Here is an 8146-nt window from a genome sequence, read left to right on the forward strand (position 1 = left end):
TGTATTCGGTTCTGGTTCTGCTGTCTTGCAGATTTATCTTAGCATGGAAGATATTGGGGGATTATTGGTTACTTGGTTGGGCAGTGGGGTAGTTGGGGCTGTACAATGATTTCTGAGTGCTGAGCCCATAGTAATGTTTCCTGTGAATCTCCCATGGCTGCCCCTTGCACAATATTTATATCACACAGTCTTATATTTGTCAATGTTTATAATTTGCATGTTTGTACTTAATGTAATAATAAATAGAAGCCGGCATCACATTCATACGGCTGGATAAGGAACTCTCTGTTACAATGTAAGGTTTCACTTTGTGTTCACACAGCTCAGGGTGCCTGCAGAGGAAAAGATTCACCAAAATACAGTGATTAACAAAAAACTGTTTGTACATTTTAATGAGGAACCCAAAATAAGAAACTTTTTTATTTCAGATTCCTTAATTTATATTTATCTCCACAGGCCAAGCAGCCCAGCCAAAGGGACCAATATAAAGGTTGGGACAAATATAACACTGGGGGTGCTGGGCTGCTTTTATTTATTTATTTATTTTATATAATTTAAACCTTTTTTTTACATTATTATAAATCTCCCATGATGCAGAATTCCATTGACAATCATTTGACATTTATTAAATGTCTGTTTCTCTCTTTAGTCTTTTCTTATATAAAATCCATCTGTTCACAGGGTGACAACGCTGCTGTGTAATTTCTCTGCTGACCGTACAAGAAGTGGAAATCTAATAAATCTACTGGCAGGATCAACAAGTAATAATACCTTGTTATATGTTAAACTGTTACATTAATTAGATCCGGATTTATTATGTCATTTTGTATCATTTGGACCAATTGTATTCCTCTTTATATAATTTCCTCTTGTTTCTGTCCCCTCAGTATGGAGCTGTATACCAGCAGCCCTGAAGTGAGATTATATTCCAGGGACACTGAAGGCTGCAGCTGAGTTGGAGGACTTGGCGGCTTTTGCTGAGTTCGCTATGATATCATTGAATCTCTTTCTAAGCTGCAGCATTGATGGAGTCTCCACATTCATTTTCTGTGCAGTCTATTTGAGGCAGCTTCCCTCTCCTGTCTGTATGAAGTATAATAGATCGTTAACAAGGTTTCCTGTACTCTGCGATCCCCCTGAAACCTGCCAGGATTTTTGATTTAGAGTAAAAGAAGAAAAATGACAAGACGACATGATATGTGACAAGCACTGATCTCTCTTCCTTCCCAAACCGCTCCTCGCCAGAATGGAGACAAATGGTTTGATTATCGCCGCTCACAGTCACCAAATAACTGCGGCACTCACAGATTGTAACTTCCCAACTGATTCAGGAAAATCTGTGTATAGAGCGGGGCAAAGCACTTTCACTTTTCATCTGAGAGAAGGAAAAGGAGATGAGAGCTTTGTACAGTTATAGCATTCCTTGAATTACAGGGCTGTCAGAGGAAGGGAAATGGTTGCTACACGGGGTAACCAAATTTGGGTTGGGAGGATGGATGGCTAATTTACTTTTTATCCTTAATTTTTTTAAGAGCCCTAATAATTATTGCATTGCCCCCATTTCCATAATTAAAGTAATGTGCAGTGCCATTTATTTTGAATGTTACCCCAACACACTAAAGTAACACATGCGTATTGTAATGCAAGGCAATGTACATTAGTGCATTTGGTGTGCTGCAATAGAAAACCAAAGCCTTGTTTGTATATTTCTGGTTTATTATGGAGCATTGGCAGCCCCCTGGGAGCTTTCATTTTTCATATTCATAGAAAGGCAAACTAAGCTACCATTATCAAAAAACTTTTTATTTCCTCCCTAATCCGGCAGCCTGCGCTCTCCTCTTCCCTGTGACATTTCGGATTGTTGGCGGGTCCTCACCGTGCTCCTGGTCCATTGGGCTATTGGTCCAGCATTGTACGTGATGACATCAGAGAGCCAAAACAGGGAGCAGAATTTATACAAAGTCACCGGCAATGAGAATTCTGCTCCCTGGTCTCGGAATTATTCGAGGATTCCGCTTTATCCTCACTTATGTTTCCAATCTGACCTTCATACAATTTCTCCACTGGGTTCCTCATCGTTTTCTCTTCTTTTCGTCCCTCTGCCCCGCTGACGCCATTAAAATGACTGAAAATAATGCCGAGTGGCCATTGCGAAGAGAATCCCTGAAACTTTTCACACTTCTCTATCTGTTTCCAAATGTTTATTTCCCGGCAAAAAGTATTCAGAGAAAGTGAAAGTCAGCCGGAGAATTCAGCAGCTGATGGATGGATACTTTGTTTCTTTTTTATTCATCTTAGGAAATGAACTTTTATTTCTCCTAAATCTAAAAAATTATTCAATAATTATTTATTTATTATCGTTCAGTCCTGTAAAGATTTTCATGAATACTCAGCTGGGATATTTTCAGCCTTCTGCATTTTTTTTTTTTTACTCTTTTGCACAAAACTTTTAATAAATGAAGGAAGATGACAACGAGGTGAAAATTTAGCAATAAACAAATTATTTTCCCGCCCTAGTTACGTCTTTTTTTTCACATTTTTACACATTTCATAAGATATTTTATTAATATTATGTCCTAAATTTATTGTTTAGCGAGACAATGCGGGGTGTTGGCGGGGTGTGACGCAAAGACCGATAATTCCGACATGACTTGGTAAAGGTGAATATATTACCGCCAACGTTCTGCGCTCTTTGCATCTCGTTCACTGCTGAAAGTGTCGCTTTGATTTTACACCACAGCCCCAACTTCTTTTTTTTTTCATTCTCATTCCCACATACGTTGTGCTGGTTAATTGGTTTTCGATAAAAGGCGTCTTATTGTATCAAAAGTATTTTATGAACAATAAAGAGAATTCGATATGAAAATGCCAAGAAATTCTCATTGAATAATAAGATGTGTTAATAAAGCGGGAGGCCGGGGTGAATGTGCACTTGTGTGAATGCTGCTCAATTCCTTGTTAGTAGATGTGACCCCGTCACTAAACTTTCATAGAAGTTTCACCATCCTGAAGTCATTATAATGCAGAATGATCCCTGGTGATCCCCTCCAGCACTTCCTGTATTAGGACGGCTCTATGTTTCCCAATTCTTCTCCAGTGTTGTCACATTGCGATGGATTCTACAAGTTGACGTTTTAATGCACATTACATAGACAATTATTGGGGTCAGATTTGTGTTTTTAGGAAATGTAATCCCAATCAGTAAAACACCACAAAAGCTTTTTTTACAAAAACGTATTTATACAAAAAAGAACGTTCTTGTAATTACATAAACTGACATAATAACACATTGTGAGCGAGTGTTTATATGATGTAATAAGAAATTCAGGCCTTCCTATAGATTCATAGTCTGACAGCAATCAATGCCGCTTCTATGCAGAGGGTCGGCTGCTCTCTGTGTTGGAGGTGTGAATGGAAGCGGTGATTTTCCACAGCTGATTACTGTGTGCAGAGAACACATCGCCTCACTGGAAAACCTTTGTAACCTCCAAATCAGTTCCCAGTATGAGAGGAAAGTGTCAGACTGCAATAAAGAGCAACACATAGCCGCCAGTGATGAGCGATATTTATTATGAGGAGGTAGGTGGCACCGTCTGTGGGGACCAACACAAGAAGTGGACATTTACTTGTCCTGTAACTATTTTTGTGCAGCACCTTGCAATGGATGTTATGTGTAGAAGTTAAAAGCAATCCAGCAATATGGTTTATTACCCAGGGCCTTGCTGTGAATAGATTCCGCCCAGGAAACAATCCAATCATTTTATTAATTCGATAATTACAATGTATCTTTGCTGTTTACAGAATAAGGTGTCATAGCAGACCGAGAGCTGTGATTGGCTGGGACAAAGCGCCTTTTGTAGCCGTGCTCGCCGTCTCGGGGAACACGTTTCTGTGCGCTGTCTGCAATCAATGTGATTTTTCCCTCCGTTCTGGAAGGACATATTTAAGTAAATGAGGTTAGAGAGAGCGTTCAATGTTTTGGCAGAGAAAGTAAAAAATAGAGGAAAGCGTATATCAAACGCGTCGGACGTAAAACTGTCAGAAAATGCTGTATTATATCCGTAATTTACCGGCGACCTTCCGCGCATGAATCACATCTATTAGTCTGAAACATCTGACACCACTTTGTGCAGTCAGGAAAGTTGAAGGTGACACTAAGAAGTTGGAAAAATAAACAGCAAGAAAAAAAAGAGCTTTCTGTGGATAATATGTAACGGCGGCAGACGGGGACATTGATACAGACCTGACACCGACATATCACATCGGGGGGTCATTATACCGCCTTCCTTCTAGCTTTAAAACAAATGTGTCATTACTAATGAGTCTTTGTGAAAGTCACTTTTATATATAAGTGATCAGCTGTGGGATAAACTGGTTAAATCCCCCCCCCCCACACACACACACACACACACACTTCCTGCAATGCTAAAAAAACAGGAAGTGAGACTAGATCTCCTCATTATCATGATGTCCCAAACACCAGATCCGTATCCCAGGACAGCTCTATACAAGTCAATGAGGTCAGACGTTGCCGGTGCCATAGAGGATTCCTGCTGAAAATCCAAACTTTGCTACACAAAACCATTCTGATTACTTTAATTACCTATTTATTCATTATTGTTTCCCCCCAAAAAATAATAAAAATACCAAACACAAAGGAAAGATTTATTAATAAATGTAACATTTTTTTCAAGCAAATGTTCAGCAATTTTTCATAAAATAAGTTTCTCCCTAATTGGTTGGCTTTTCCCTGCACAGCTCTGTCCATTGGTGCAAAATTTGGAGAAGCAAAGCAGTGATTTTTAACCTGGGAATCTGTAGGAGACCCCTAGCGGTTCCACTGGTGCCCCCTGTTCCAGACCCATGGTGGGTTCATGAATCCCCCCTGTGGGCTACAGTGCTATCATTGGGTGAAATGTTACCGACCCCATGGATGGTCCTAGTGCCACCATCGTGATCCAGCAGTGTGGGAAAGGAGGAGCTGATCGTCTCTCTATAGTAAAACTAAGGAATTACTTGTACTGTAGAAAAGACACCGACCTGAGTAATAGGTGGGTTTTCCAGGAAATTTGGAAATCTTGTTTGTGTTGCTGGTAGTCGATACGGCAAATCTTTCAACCCCAATAAAACTTTGGGGTTTTGGAACGCTCTGACCCCCCAACCTAACAAAAAGCAATAGAAATTTAGAATTTTTAATATGTTTTTTTAATTTTTAAGTTTTTCCTGACCTCTCAAACACGTTAGCTGTTTGTATCAATACCGATTAAAGAATTCTTCTGGATCATAGACAAAAAAATACTTATTTATTCCGTCTGAGAGAGCTGAAGGATTGGGCCATGGAGAATAAAGCAGAGTCAACTCTGATGTTGGGATAATAAATTTATGTATCCAGTGCTACACAATAATATATATACCAATCAGTGTTGTCACTAAATGCCAATGCAATGTCAGTGTTGTCACCAATTAGTGTTGTCAATGGGAACTCAAATATCTCAGACAGAAATCTTTCCTAGTATTCTTTATAGTTATGTGTAATGCAAGGATTATTATTTTTTGTTATGTATAATGTACTGATTATTAATAGTTTTGTATAATCTACAGATTTTTTTTTAGTTATGTATAATGTTTGGATTATTAATAGTTATGTATAATGTACAGATTATTTATTGTTATGTAAAATGTTCGGATTATTTAAAGTTATGAATATTGTTTAGAATATTTATTGTTATGTATAACGTATGGGTTATTTATAGTTATGTGTAGTGTATAGATTATAGTTAGTTATGTATAATCTACAGATTATTTATTGTTATATATAATCTATGGATGACACCATGTACCATGACCTCTTCATCAGACAATTACTTCAGGGTTTCCCCCAACCTCACATGTTTTTAGGGTTTCTCCAGGGTTTGCTGTAAAAGGTCTGAAAAGTGAACATTTTGGATTTGGTGGACTTTGTATCACCTGCTGACAGCCAATTTGGCTCTGTGAATAATCACCAGTGATGTGTAAATGTGATAAAGAGCAAACATTTCCCTCTGCTACCGTCCGCCGTTCCTGCTGGTACAAGCCGCGTCTTCTTGGCAAGAGAAAAAGACAAAATATTGGGAGCGTAGTCCGACATATTTCAGTATCACCGCCATGTTATCCGCGGATTCTGGCGACCTGAATGTGAGGACAATTCAATCTTGTTTTGTCTTTATGAAGTGGGAATTAAATCTGAGAGCCAAAAATAAAAAGGGGACCTTTGGTGGGGGGGGGTTGTCTGTTGTTTCCTCCCGCTGGAGGTTTATGTGGTTGGAGGTTTATTGCAGCAGAAAAAAGTCTAACGGAGGTCACATGGAACATTTCATGGATACATTCACAATTGATGAATAAAGAGAATTAAATCAGGAGCATTTGGGGAATCAGCATTGACATTTCCAATATATATATATATTTATTTTAAGGGTTGAATCACTGAGTTTGACATCCCAACCACTGCAGAGTGATGGAGGCCAAAAAAGGTGGCACAACAGATCTTATAGTATTTATATAGAACTGTATTGTTTTCCATGGAAAATCTCCTGAATAACCTGATATGGGATTTCCATATTTCCCCAAATTGATATGGGATTACCTTTTCATGTTCTAAAAAAAAAATCTTCAGATTGGTCCCTATTGGGCCCTAAAGGCCCTAAAACCATGCAGTACATAGGAGGTCAACTTTTCTCCCCTACATCAAGATAAATCTCCACCATGCCATGTGCTCCCAATGGGCTCTGCATTGAACAGCTGAGATGGAGGGGCTTAACGTCAACTTTCTTCTCTCCGCTGGCTTCTCAGTCCAGAAAGTAGATGATGACCCAGGGTGAAGCCTGAAAGATGTTGGCACCGTCCTTCTGGAGCGAATAGAAGATGAAGGCATTGTCAGGGGAAAACTTCTTTGTCGTTGTAATTCTCATGGAGGTATTACAATGAGACATTACTTAAGTATAATGTTAACATTACTAAACTACTAACCATCTCTTTATTTTGGGGTAGTGTTCTGTTGTCCTACAGAGGAAAATTTATCAGAGCTGACCACACTGTTTGGGATTTCAGTGCAGCAGAGGTAGTGTTGTCGCCCCACAGCAAGAAATTGGGGGCTTACCAGGTTTTTGGCAGATTAAGATTTTTTCGAATATTATTACACAGTATTTATATAGCGCTGACATATTACGCAGCGCTGTACAGCGTCCATAGTCATGTGACTAGCTGTCCCTCAAAGGAGCTCACAATCTAATGTCCCTACCATAGTCATAAGTCATTACAGCAGTATAAGTTGTGTGGAGAAGCTAATTAACCTAACTGCATGTTTTTGGAATGTGAGAGGAAACCCAAACACGGAGAGAACCTACAAACTCCATGCAGATATTTGTCCTGGCCTAGATTCGAACTTGAGACCCAGCCCTGCAAAGGCCAGAGTGCTAACCACTGAGCCACTGTGCTGCCCTTTGCCTTTAATTTTAGAGTTTAGGAAGTATGATGAAGGGATATATGGAATATGTATTTTTTTATTTATTTATTATTTTCTACGCAGGTTTAAAAACTGCACCACTGAGAACAGAAATAGAGATCATTACCCCCGGTCAATAATTTGTTCGTTTTTTCAATTGTGATTTCTTTGATTTGTAACACTCCAAAAATCCCTATCTGTGATTGGTGGAATCTTTGTGTTTCTCATTCAGGAGATTTAAGGTTCTTATTTCTGGGATTGTTCATTGATTGTGTGTGCTCACTTAAGGCTCAACAACATTTGTGTTCTCCCCACAACATGAGAGGGCCGTCTGCCGGGCGGAAGTGGCGGATAATTTGTTGTGACATTTCAGTGATGAATTGCCGGGCTGATATCTTGTGTGTCTGGGCCAACAAATTTTCCAAACGATCGGCCTGGGAATAAAACGGCAAACTCACGTCCAGATATTGCTACAGATTGTGGGAATAAACTGCGTGTCACGAGACACAATTCTGTTCACAACGCAACCGCGGGGAAAAAAAGTCATCCGGGGGACCGATTAACAAATGATTTAATCCTGCCTGAAATATCGCCGCATTTCACAGCTTGGAACATCGTCATTTGTCCGCATGAGGACGATGAAAACGTAAATGGAAGGTGAAGGTC

This window comes from Pyxicephalus adspersus, chromosome Z, assembly GCF_032062135.1.
Source record: "Pyxicephalus adspersus chromosome Z, UCB_Pads_2.0, whole genome shotgun sequence".
NCBI lineage: Eukaryota > Metazoa > Chordata > Amphibia > Anura > Pyxicephalidae > Pyxicephalus > Pyxicephalus adspersus.